Below are 13,343 nucleotides of genomic sequence, written 5' to 3' on the forward strand. Positions count from 1 at the left end.
CAGTTTGATAATTGTATTTTGATATATTTGGTTTTCTTTTTCATGTGTGAGAGAGAGAGAGACAGAGATATACACACATACACACACAGCGAGAGAGAGAGAGAGAGAGAGAGAGAGAGAGAGAGAGAGAGAGAGAGAGATTGCATTTTAAAATATTTTTCTGAGAAGCATGACTTAGGTTTCTCCAGATTGCCAAAGGGGTTCATGACTCAAAGAAAGGCTATGAGCCCCTGAGCTTGGGAGAAAAGACTAATTCTTAAGAAATGTTTAACAAGACAAAATAGTAGATTATGAAGTATGACAGACAGTGTGTTTTAGTGGATAGAGAGCTGGCCTTGGAGTCAAGATGATTATGGCTTAAATCCTACCTTTGACATACCGTTGTTCTGTGAATTTAGGTAAGTCAATTAACCTTTCAGTGACTGTCCTAAGCCATATTCTGAAGAGTTACAGAAGAGATGCAGATCTTCAATCAGTGAATTTCCTCATCTGAAGTTCTCTACAACTCTGATGTCACAAGGTACCAAAATAAGAGGTCTCTATTTCCCTGTAAATTAGAAAAGGAAAATCCTTGTGGAACTGAATCATCAAAGACAGGCCAGGAGGAAGACTGTCAAGGCAAGACAGTGGTATGATCATGGAATGAGGTAGATCAGAGTCCATCTGGAGCATATTCAGCCAGTTCAGCCTGTTTGTTCTTTCCTGCACCCAGCATTCTATCTCCTGCTTCTTTTGTCTTGGCATTGCCAAGGTTGTCCCCCATCTTTGAAAGCCACTCCATCAATTCCACCCCAAAGAATCCCTCACTTCCTTCAAGACTCAATTCAGGTTTCATTCCTTTGATAAATTTTCAAATATAAGCTCCCTGGGGTCCAGAATTGTTTTTCATTTTGCCTTTGTGTCACCAACACATTTTGCATAAGATAAAGACTTAATAAATGCTTATGGGTTTACGTTGGATTAGGTTGAAATCTTTCCTGAGAAAATTTCAGCTTTCACATGTATTCCTTTCAACAAAACACTTCAATGCAGCTCTACAGTAGAACCAATTAAAAGTTAATTAATTCAGCAGGATGGATCCATTAACTCATTAAACATGCTAGATGGCCTCTGAGACTCTGTGATACATAACTTATAGATCTCAGTTGCTTAATTCTCCTTAAATTGCTCTGGCCTCTTCACTTACCTCTCAGATACTGACCTTTTGAAAGGAGTTCTAAGAAGGTATGAGGCTATTTTATTAAAGTTGCAGATTTTAACTTTAAATGATTATAACCAGGGAAATGCCAAGTTTTGATATATACACTTTAGAATATTGACAGTCTGTGGCACAGAGTAGGTCCTCATTAACTATTTGTTGAATTGAATCAACATATATCAATACATGTGGACATACTTAGGGCTTCCTAAGCAATTAACAAGTTTCCCTAAGGTATTCAGTTGAGTGCGTGGTCCCCTGATCTCTCAGCTTCCAAGTTTTCCTTCTTTCTTCCTTTACCCAAAATGATTTTACCTCACTCTGAAGTCCTGGAGATCTGTTTTTCCTTCTTATGGCATTTATCACACTCCACCCTGTACTTTGGTAGACACAAATTAGACTTGTTATTTAACTGATGAAGGGAACCCCCAGGTCCTTCAGATATTGGATGCCAAACTCTTCTTTGAGTTGTCTGACAGCTAAGAAGTTAAATGACTTGCCCAGGGTCACATAACCGGTATATGTCAGAGATGGGGTTTGAATACAGATCTTCCATCTTGGAAAGCCAGCTCTAGCCATTACACCAAGATTGGATGTATGTATGTAGACTATATATCTCTGTGTAGATATTCACATATATTATATACATTATATGTTGCATATGTATTTATATGTATATACATATGTTTGTGTATTTATGTATATTTATGAGCACATGTGTATGCATTCTCTATGTGTTATATAATGCATATGGGTATTTCTAAATGTCTATATTTGCCATACACACACATGTATTCCATTTTTAAAAATTTCTCTAATTCTATCATTTCAAAATCCACTTGAAGGATTCATATTCTCTGAATATATATTTATGCATGTATATATGTGTATAAATATGCATATATATTCAGTTTGTGTATATGTATAATATATTTATACATAAACTAAATACTTCTATATATTACTTATTAAGTACATATACTTATTACTGTTTTATAATAACTATATATAATAATTAATAACTATGCTTATAAATATGATAAACAGTCCTGATTCCTATTTGGCCACCGGACCCAGATGGTCCTAGAAGAGAAAGTGAGGTTGGTGACTTAGCCTAGCACCCAGTCACTCAGATCCAATTCATGTGTTTGTCATGGCACCATCCCTCTGATGTCATGGTCTTCTTCAAGAATGGAGGGCAAGGGGCCGCTAGGTAGAGCAGTGGATAAAGCACGGGCCCTGGAGTCAGGAGTACTTGGGTTCAAATCCAGTCTCAGACACTTAATAATTACCTAGATGTATGGCCTTGGGCAAGCCACTTAACCCCATTTGCTTTGCAAAAAACTAAAAAAAAAAATGGAGGACAAACATCCCCATTATACGCAGTAATGTTTATATATGCATTACTACCAGAAAAAATCATGCTGCATATAAATATAAACATACACACATATGTATATATTTATAGCTAGATCTAGATCTATATGAAATGTAATAGAAGATTGGCCATTAGAGAGCCAGTATGTGGAGTCAGTCCTGTGCATGCTCCAATGTATCCCTGGCCCGTCCTTTGTTCCATTAGTACATTAGTACATACTACACACATGCTTTATCTGCTTAACTAATTGCTCTTTGAGAACAGGATCTTTCTTAGAGCTTTGTATATAGAAGATGCTCAATAAATCTAATAAACATTTATTTTCTTTTTCTTTGTTTTATTTATTTTATTCTGCACTTAAGAAATAAAGTAAGCATTTCCATAATATAATAGGATGGAAGAAAAAAGATTGTGTATGAAATTGCAAATATACTACTAGTTATTCTTTTTAAATATATAACAGTCATCATAACTTCCTTTTCCCCCTTTTTTATTTCTCCCCTCCCACCCTAGAAACGACTACCACTAGACACAAATATGTGTCTATATGTATATGTGTCTGTGTATAAATTCATTCTATACATATTTCTTTGTTTTAGTTCTTTCTCTGTATGCAGATAAAGTCTTCCTTCATGGGTCCTTTGTATTTGATTTGGATATTTATAATAATCAAAATGATTTAGATGCCTGTTATGTGTCTAAACTGCTAAGCTAAGCATTAGGGACAAAATTAATAAAAAGAAACAGTCCTTGCTCTCAAGGAACTTACAATGGAATTGGTGGGGAGAGACACAAAAAGAGGTGGGAAATAGGAGGGGGAGAGTCATCCAGGGGAGATGATCCTGGAATTAAAACTAGGTAGAAAAGCAGAGGAAATTGAGGGAAATAATGTCCATCAAGACTTGAGGTGCAGCATAGTGATGAGATTAGAAGTGATGAACTTCTTCCTAGAAAGGAGGGGAGGGAGGGGGGTGGAGAGGAGGGGGAAAAAAGGTAAAAGAAAAAGAAAGAGGGAGGCATGATAAAACATTTCCAAGGGACCATCTTTGGGCCAGTTTCAGTAAATCCATTTGGAAACAAATTTGGAAAAGTTTTGAGAGAAAAAATGTTTCTAAAGTTGCTGCCTGCTGGCCTCCCAAACCTTCACCAATCTAATCTGAAGTGCCCTTCCTTCCTTGCTTGCTTCTTTAAACACACAGCTGTGGATTATCCTGCCAAGCAAATTTTTAGAAGTATTGCCCAGAGACCAACTCAATGACCTATTGAGCTTTTTCCATTTTTAAAACTTCTCTAATTCTATCATTTCAAAGCCCACTTAAGGGATTCAGTCTCTGAGTCACCCTACCCACCCAGCCACCCCCTTTCCTTTTTTTTCCCCTCTCTTCTTTTTGATGCTGAAACTCAGTGCACATATTTGATTCAGAATTAGACCAAAGCTTCATGGTGTATTTTCTGTTATCCCTAAGACTTCCATCATTTCAGTGGCAATTTCATTTTATAATACTTTTTATCTTATTCTTCATCAGGAAAAAGTACCACAAGGCAGAGCTCAAAGTGACTTGTTAAAGAATTTCAATCTCTGTCCATCAACTCCCTGAATCTCTTAACTTTAAATTCTGATTGCATCTACCCATGGGGGTTTTGAAGGGTGAGTTTTTCCCCTATATGTCTATAATAGGAGTGCTTGGTTCTGGGGGAAATGATCACTAACTGCAGTTTCAAATCATAGAATCCCATTTAAAGATGGAAAGCACCAGTTAGTCCAACCTATGCTCACACAGAAGTTTGGGGCCAGCAGGCTCCCTCTGAAAGTTTAATCATGTGCAACATGATTTACAAATAGGAAACCTTCAGCAAAGATGGCACCCCAGGGAAACCCACATGCTAAGTATCCTGAGGTCTTAGGTGCCAAAATTTGGGGGTGGTTTAGGAGACACAAGAATTTTCAATGGCAGAAATCTACTATATTTATTATTTCCTTTGGAAGGTTCTCTTCATCTCTTTAAAGATGCTGTTCTTATTCTTGGGAAACTTTTTTTGTTAACTTTTTCATGGTGACCCATGAAACAGATATTTTTTAATGGCTTCAAATTATGTCAGAGTTTTATGGCAAATGTCGCTATTTAAAGACTGCCCCCCCCCCATTCCCAGTCACATTTATTCATGTACATTAAGCCCAACAACTGCCATAAGGATCCTGGGAAAATTCCAAGAGCAATTTTAAATGGTGCCAAAACCTTTCTGAAGAATTCCTGGAGGAGAGCATTGGGACTGTGGGAAGGTTCCTCAGAGTTGTATGAATATCTAAGCTATTCTATCAAATCTTCTCCAAAGAGACCGTGCCAGTTACTCCCACATTAGGATTCAGTGTGGGCTCTGTGGATTACATGACAGACCAGAGGGAGAAGTTTCAGCTGTCCAAACAGAAGGTCTTTCACTTGTCCCTTTCTGACATGCAGCTCCTTCGTGAGTTTTTACACATTACTCTTCTGCACTCACTAAGCCTCTCCCTGACTTCAAAACCAGTCTTTTTCTCCCTCTCATAAACAGTTCAATGCAATCGATTGGAGAGGAGAGGGGAAGGCAGGTGGAGGGGGGAGAATTGGTCCTAAAGGAAAACTTTTTTAAAAGATGAGAAAATAAAGAAAAAAAAAGGAGAGAGAGAGAGAGAGAGACAGAGAGAGAGAGAGAGAGAGAGAGAGAGAGAGAGAGAGAAGGAAGTAGAAAGAAAAAGGAAAAAAGAAATAGGAAAGAAAAAGGGAGAGAAAAAGAGAGAAAGAAAGAAATGGAGAAAGGAAGTAAAGAAGAAAGAAAGAAAAAGGAAAGGGAGAAAGAAAGGAAAGAGAGAGAAAGAAAAGGGAAAGAAAGGAAGAAGAAAAATAAGGAAAGGGAGAAAGGAAGGAGAGAGAGAGAGAGAGAGAGAGAGAGAGAGAGAGAGAGAGAGAGAGAGAGAGAGAGAGAGAAGAAACAAATGAAGGAAGGAAGGAGAATTTTGCAGAATAGGCTCAAATATTTCCCTTTTAGAAAGAAGACACTTAGTTCTATCCATTCATTAAGTAAATGGCTCTATACACTGGAGGTGCAATGATATATTACAATAGCAGCTACCCATAGTGCTGCTATAGCTTAGGGCCGCTGGCATTTCCATTATAAGTCTAATGTTTCAATGGTGCATAACTCAGCTGTTTTAATTTGCATGGAGCTGCCAATGTCTACCAAAGTGGAATCTTACCTTGAATAGAGTCATAGAGTCTTGAGTATGAAGGCACCTTAGAGTTTATCTATTCCAACCCTTCTCTGAATTCCATTCAAAGGGCCCCATGAATTTCAATGAGGAAAAAAGTCCATAATTATTTCATTATAATTAGATCCCTTTGCTATTTCTTGTATTTTATTTTATGCTTTAAAAATCATTGTTCTGAGAAAGGTTCTATAGCTCTTAACTGATTGTAGAGAAGTCCATTATATCTAAAAAGGTAAGAACCCCTAGTAAAGAAACACTGTGATGGTGGAAGTTTAGGGATTGCTGCAGTGCCCACCCTCTAATTACAGTGGGTAAGTGTACTTTGAAAGAGCAGAACCCTAGACATAGCATCCTATGACCATGCTCACAAAGTTAACATGATAGCATGCCTAGCCCACTGACAACCCAAGAGGCCCCCAGACATCTGCATTGTACCTGGCCATTGTGAGCAACATCATTTGTGCTTTGATTTATAGAATCTTTTCTTTAGAAAATGCATAGTAAGGGGCAGCTAGGTGGGTAGTAAATAGAGCACAGCCTTGGAGTTAGGAGGACCTGAGTTCAAATTTGATCTCAGACATTTAATAATGACCTAGCTGTGTGACCTTGGGTAAAGCATTTAACCCCATTGACTTGAATAAATAAAAATGTTTTTTAAAAAAGAAAATGCATAATTTACTTATCACTTTGATTCTGTTGATAAAAAACAATAATCATAATAATAACTATCCACAGTTCTGTAGTGTTTTCAGATCTCTAAGATATTTTCCCCACAACAACCCTGTGGGCCCAGTTTCCAAGAATAAAGAGGCATGTCCTATGCTCCAACCTATTCAGATTAAATCTGGAGCATTTGTGTTCTGATATAGATAACATTCTTTAAGAAGAACTGAAAAAAAAGCTGAATACAAAATAAGGAAGAGCCTTGAGTCAATGCCTTGAGAGGATTGATTGAAGGAAGTGAGTATGTTCAGCCCAGATAAGACTCATGGGAAGAACATGTGAGTTATGCAGATATTCGAAGGGCTACCCAGAAGAATAAGAATTAGATTTGTTGTTCTATGGGCCCTAGAAAATAGAACCAGGAGCAATGAGTAGAAGCTATGAAGGTAAAGGAAGATACTCAGAAAACCTTCCTAACAATTAGAATTAGTAGAATGGACTGCTTCGGTAAACATTGGATGTTAGATAAGATACACCCCCTTTCCTTCTTTGACCCTGCTATCCCATGGAACAGGATCTCATCATGTCATTCTTGAATGATGGTAATGGCTCATTGGGTAGTCTGCCTGCCATAGGTTTCTCCCCTCTCCATTTCATCCTCTTATCAGTTGTCAAACTGATCCTCCTAAAGTGCAGGTTCAACTATAACCAGCTGGATGAAATATAAAATCCTCTGTTTGGCATTCACAGTCCAACATCATAGCCTGTTCCCTCTTTGCCTTTTCAGTCTTCTGATACCTTATTCTTTCCCATATACTCTGTCATCCAGATGATACTGGTTTCTTTGCAAATTCTCAAATAAAAAACCCTATTTCCCAGTTTTCAGTTCTCTCCTCTTCTTGTAGTACTCTCCCTCTTCATTTCTACCTCCTGACTTCCCTGGCTTCCTTCTAGTCCCAACTAAGATCTCATCTTCCACAGGGAGCCTTTCCACACTTACCTTAATTCTAATGCCTTCTTTCTGTTCATTATTTCTAATTTCTTCTGTTTATATCTTATTTGTACATAGCAGTTTGCATGAGGTCCATTAAATTGTGAACTTCTTGAGAGAAGGGGGTTATCTTTTGCCTTTTTTTGTATCCAACACTTAGCACAGTGCCTGATTGACTTCTCAGGCATGTGTTAGACTGGAAATGAAGGAGAAAGAAAAAGGGAAAAAGAAAGGGAGAGAAAGAAAGAAAAGAAAGAGAAAGAGAGAAAGAAAGAAAGAAAGAGAGAGAGAGAAAGAAAGAAGGAAAGAAAGGGAGAAAGGAAGGAAAGAAGAAAGAAAAGAAAGAAAAAAGAAAAGGGAGAAAGAAAGGAAAGAAAAAAAAGGAAAGAAAGAAGAAAGAAAAGAAAGAAGAAAAAAAGAAAAAGGAAAGGGAGAAAAAGGAGAGAGAGAGAGAGAGAGAGAGAGAGAGAGAGAGAAACGAAGGAAGGAAGGAAGCAGTTATCTATTTTGCAGAATAGGCTCAAATATTTCCCTTTTAGAAAGAAGGCATCATACATTCCTTTCCAAAGCCAAAAGTTCTATGATTCTGTGAAGTAGGCTGATATTTATATAGAAATCGATGGCATATAATATATGGTAGCCACAAAGGCAAGAGGTCAAGGGAGTCAATGTATAGCCCAGAAGAGTGGTTATAAAGAATCACAGATCATAAGAGCTGAAAGGCTTTAGAAATCATTGAATTCAATCATCTCATTTTACAGGTTAGGAAACTGAGCCTCAGAGAGGTAAAGTGGTTTACCTAGAAATGAAATGAGTTTCTGTTTAGCCAATCCCATATCCTCACTGTTCCCTTTGTGATCACAGCACATGTCTTTGAGATAAATGATATTGATAGAATAGATTTTTCTCTTGAGTAAATTCAGCTGGATTCCTCAAATGGACTAGGAGTCGTGATGTTATTGTCAATAGCATAATACTACAAACAGCTAAGCTATATAACCCAGAGTTAACAAGCTAGGCTAGTTAAAAAAGCTTCATATTTAGAACCCTGAAAGTCTATAATTGGTCCCAAACAGGCAAACACAATAACAGTGCAATGCAAACCAACTTGTAATCAGATGAGACTTAGATAACCTTAAATATTTTTAAAAAGCTATAACTTTATCAAATACCAAACAAGGTTCAAAAGTAGAGGCCATACAGATATCTCTTCTCTCCTTCCCTCAGTCATTTGCAGAAATGGGAGATCCATGAGATTGTTTTTAAATCTTTTTTTTCCATTTTTCCTTTAAAATATTTTCTTGTTTGTGGGATGGCTCTCTGGGGATGGGGTGGGACAAGGGTATAGGGAGAAATTTAGTTAATATAAAAGCAAAAGTTATCAACAAAATGTATACTTGTAAAATTGAACCACAATTTCCTTAGTATAAAATGAGTCCCTTCAGAGTTTTTGTGGCAGGAAAAAACTTATCTTTTGAAGCCTAATCCCCTGGCGATGAGCTTCTCCACAGTTTCCTAAACTGGTCCTCACTTAACAGAAACAGTTTATTGACAGACTCGAAGTCAAAACCCTTTTATGTTGATAGGACTTGCCAGAGATTATAATCCACTAGCATAACTTCCAGAAGCCCGGGTTAGCTTCCTGCCTGAATAGAAGGAGAATTTAAGTGGAGAGATTTGTAAGCTCAGCTTACAAAGGACATCATAGATAATATTTATTTAATTAATTTGTTAATGACAAATTTAATTAATTTATTAATGACAAAACCCTTGGGTTATCTTGATTTATTTGATCTTGATACAAACTCAGAGGTAGGTAGTTCAATTTATTATCTCCATTTTACAGATGAGGAAATTGAGACTTAATGGGCAGGACTGACATTCACATTTGTCTCTGACACCAATTCCAGTGCTCTTCCTTATATATCAAACTTTCTCTGTTTATTTAGGAACAATCCCTTGGCGTCAGGAGGACAGGAGTTCAAATCCAGCCTCAGACACTTGACTCTTACTAGCTAGTGACCTTGGGCAAGTCATATAACCCTGATTGCCTCGCATCCAGGGCCATCTCCAGTCATCCTGATTCATATCTGGCCACTGGACCTAGATGGCTCTGGAGAAGATAGTGACACTGGTGGCAGCATAGCATCCCCTCACTCAAATGCAATTCATGTACTTGTCATGGCATCACCTCCCTGATGTCATGGTCTTCTTCAGAAATGAAGTACATTTATTTATTTAGGAATAATCAAGCCAATAGTCCTTAAAAACAAGAATTTCCTAACCTGAGGTCCATGAACCTGCTTTAAAATAGTTTGATAATCATATTTCAATATAATTGAGTTCCTTTATAACCTTGTATGTATTATTTTATGCATTTAAATATATTATCCCAAGAAATGATCCATAAATTTCATCATGAAAAAGAATTATAAACCCCTACTTAGCCCTTTCTGCGCTGCCCAGAAGAGGGGTCCATACAGCGTTGTTCACGGTTTCTGTCGTAACTTTCAAGGGAAACTTTCACAATGTCCGGAGCCCTGGATGTCTTGCAGATGAAGGAGGAGGATGTCCTCAAATTCCTCGCTGCAGGCACCCATTTGGGTGGCACCAATTTGGACTTCCAGATGGAACAGTATATCTACAAAAGGAAGAGTGACGGCATCTATAACATTAATTTGAAGAGAACTTGGGAAAAGCTTCTGCTGGCAGCTCGTGCCATTGTTGCCGTTGAAAATCCAGCTGATGTTAGTGTCATTTCATCCAGGAACACTGGCCAGAGAGCTGTTCTGAAATTTGCTGCTGCCACTGGCACCACACCTATTGCTGGAAGCTTCACCCTGGGCACCTTCACTAACCAGATCCAGGCAGCTTTCAGGGAGCCTCGCCTCTTGGTGGTCACTGATCCTCGTGCAGATCATCAGCCTTTGACTGAAGCATCATATGTTAACCTTCCAACCATTGCACTGTGCAACACAGACTCCCCACTTTGCTATGTGGACATTGCCATTCCATGTAACAACAAGGGAGCTCACTCAGTGAGTCTGATGTGGTGGATGCTGGCCCGAGAAGTCCTGCGGATGCGTGGTACAATCTCCCGTGAGCACCCATGGGAGGTCATGCCTGATCTTTACTTCTACAGAGATCCAGAGGAGATTGAAAAGGAAGAGCAGGCCGCAGCTGAGAAGGCAGGGACAAAGGAGGAATTTCAGGGTGAATGGACTGCACCTGCCCCAGAATTCACTGCTGCTCAGCCAGAGGTGGCTGATTGGTCTGAGGGCGTCCAGGTGCCATCTGTGCCCATTCAGCAGTTCCCTACTGAAGACTGGAGAGCTCAGCCGGCTACTGAGGACTGGTCTGCAGCTCCTACTGCTCAGGCCACTGAATGGGTAGGAACTACCACAGAATGGTCCGAAAATAAACATTGGTTTCTTAACAACAACAAAAAAAGTAAAAAAAACAAAAAACCCTACTTAATGATGCTTTGGTGTGGGGGGTCTTAAAGGGACCCTTGACCAATCCTGACCATCCTTAAGTGGATGCATTCTTGAGAAAACAGATTCTTAGGGAAAGGAGTGCCTCTGAGGAAGGATCCAAGGCATGCAGTGAGATTTGGCTTTCATATGTAAATCCTTTTATTGTCACATTCAGTGAGAATTGCCTTCTATGAGTGACTCTAGTGAGACTCCTGATCTGTAGGTAAAAGTGGCTCATTTCAAGGAATTGGTTTCACTCTGACTACACACAGACACACACAGACACACACAGACACACACAGACACACACACACACACACACACACACACACACACACACACACACTGCAGAAGCTAAAGTAGTTTATATCAGCATAAAAAAAGCATTCCTTTCCCAAGTTGGCCATTGCAGCTTACTGTCCTAGGGAAACAAATCTGTTGAGCATTGATTTTCCTCCTGGGACACTTTCTTTTGAAAAATATTAAAATGATAAAAGCAGCACATTCTAACTGGAGAATGATGGACTGATATACAAGGTAATTTGTCCTTAAGTTTTAATTGGTTTTTATGGAGCACAAGGGAATTTTTTGTAGTCTAATGAGCTCCTTCAACCACAGGCACACACAAACGCTGTCAGAAAAGGTAAGACGAGTGCCATAGCTTGACTGTTCAGAGAAGAATGGAAAGCTCAATTAGTCTATGTAGACATATGTTCACAAATGTGTTGACACACAATACCTATTCATTCAACCATCTCCTCCATCACATTCATCATTAATCTTATCTACAGTCTTCTGGTGAAAAAAATGAGCAAGGAGAATAAGGAAATTTAAGATTACTAATGACCCAATTTAGTGAAATAAGCAAAGGTTTTTGAGGGAGAAGATCAAAGATCTAAAAGGGGCCTCAGGAATCCTTCACCCTTATTTCACAAATAGGAAAACTGGAGTCACAGGACTGAGACCCAGGGAAATTAAGTGATTCACCAAAAATGTCAATGGGAGGATTTGAACCTAGGTCCTCTAACTTGGTAGACAGTGTTTTTTTTTTCTGTTAAATGACCTAAGTTCTCTGGTTTTAAATTTTGACTCCAGTACCTATGATTTTTGGTTGTTGTCCTTCATTATCGAAGAAGACCAAAACAAAATCACTATGTTTAAAACAAATTACAGTGTAACCTGTGGCTGATCAGACCAATACTATCTTGGAATACTCTACTCAGAATACTCGGAATACTCATCCATGTGAACATCTTGGGTGGGTACTCTAAAAGTTATGTATGTCACATTTCCTTTGAGCTGCTTCAATTCTGACTTCCTCATAGAGTGTAGCACCCTGATGAATGGATGAGGGCACACCATGCTCGGCAGTCCTGTGCTGGTGTCTCCCAAGCTATACAATTAATTCTAAAGTTCTTCAGTGCGTCCTTCAGGGGGTCTTGATTTTGCTTCTTCTAACCCTTTTGTGAGCGCTTGCCCTGTGTGACATCAGAGGATAGAGCACCGGCCCTGGAGTCAGGAGGACTTGAGTTCCAATCCAGACTCAGACGCTTAATAATTACCTAGCTGTATGATCTTGGGCAAGTCACTTAACCCCACTACCTTCCCCCTAAGGGGAAGGAAGGAGGAGGAACTGCAACAGATATTTAAGGTCTTCTCCTACTTTAAATTTCATGATACATGGTGTCTTCATAGTACACTGGTTACGAAAGAAAGATATAACTTTACAACTTTAGTAAAAGATCGATAGTTTTTAATTATATTCTTACCATTTGCAGTAAAATTATTTCACTGCTAATGTAGTCATTATTTCAAATCTTAAACCTGGAGAGTGCAGGTTTAGACATTAACCTTAAATCATCATCGCAAGAAAATAGCTTTTATCATCATCATTCCATTCCTTTCCTGCTTTCTCCAAAACAAATATCCATTAAATGCAATTATTATCTTACACATTTGAATCGAAAGCTCTGTTCAACTAAACTGAAGTGCACAAGCAATGGGATGAAGTCCACATTCTTTTCCATAAAAAAAAATAGCTCACTAAGGTCTATGGTGCCAGGGAAGAGTATGTTTGGCCTGGTTACTAAGCCAAACTGACACTTGGTAGCCAGCTCTGCCACTCAGTAGCCATTTGACCTTGGGTGAGACACTCAGCCCTTCCATGGCTCTATGAAATGGTGATTGATAGTGAGTGATACCTGCCTCCCCTTCAGGATTATTGTAAGCTTTAGGTGGGATAATATATGCAAAAGTACTTTGAACACTATTATGGATGTAAGTGACTGAGCGTCTATTTTGCATGATGAATCTGGGGGCAAGGGGGCCTTGGTGAAGCTCTTGGTGAAGTAGGAGACATGACTGTCCTTATAAAACCTTCCGTGGCTGTGACT

The 13,343-nt window shown here is 38.7% G+C and overlaps 1 protein-coding gene and 1 pseudogene across 3 annotated transcripts in view; one reads left to right on the plus strand and one right to left on the minus strand.

Annotated features, from left to right (window-relative positions):
• SPON1 (spondin 1) overlaps nt 1-13,343 on the minus strand; it is a 784,537-nt gene that overhangs the window by 595,722 nt on the left and 175,472 nt on the right. The gene's annotated exons all lie outside the window — the stretch shown is intronic.
• LOC141517163 (small ribosomal subunit protein uS2 pseudogene) lies at nt 9,988-10,977 on the plus strand (annotated as a pseudogene).

This window comes from Macrotis lagotis, chromosome 3 (genome assembly GCF_037893015.1).
Source record: "Macrotis lagotis isolate mMagLag1 chromosome 3, bilby.v1.9.chrom.fasta, whole genome shotgun sequence".
NCBI lineage: Eukaryota > Metazoa > Chordata > Mammalia > Peramelemorphia > Peramelidae > Macrotis > Macrotis lagotis.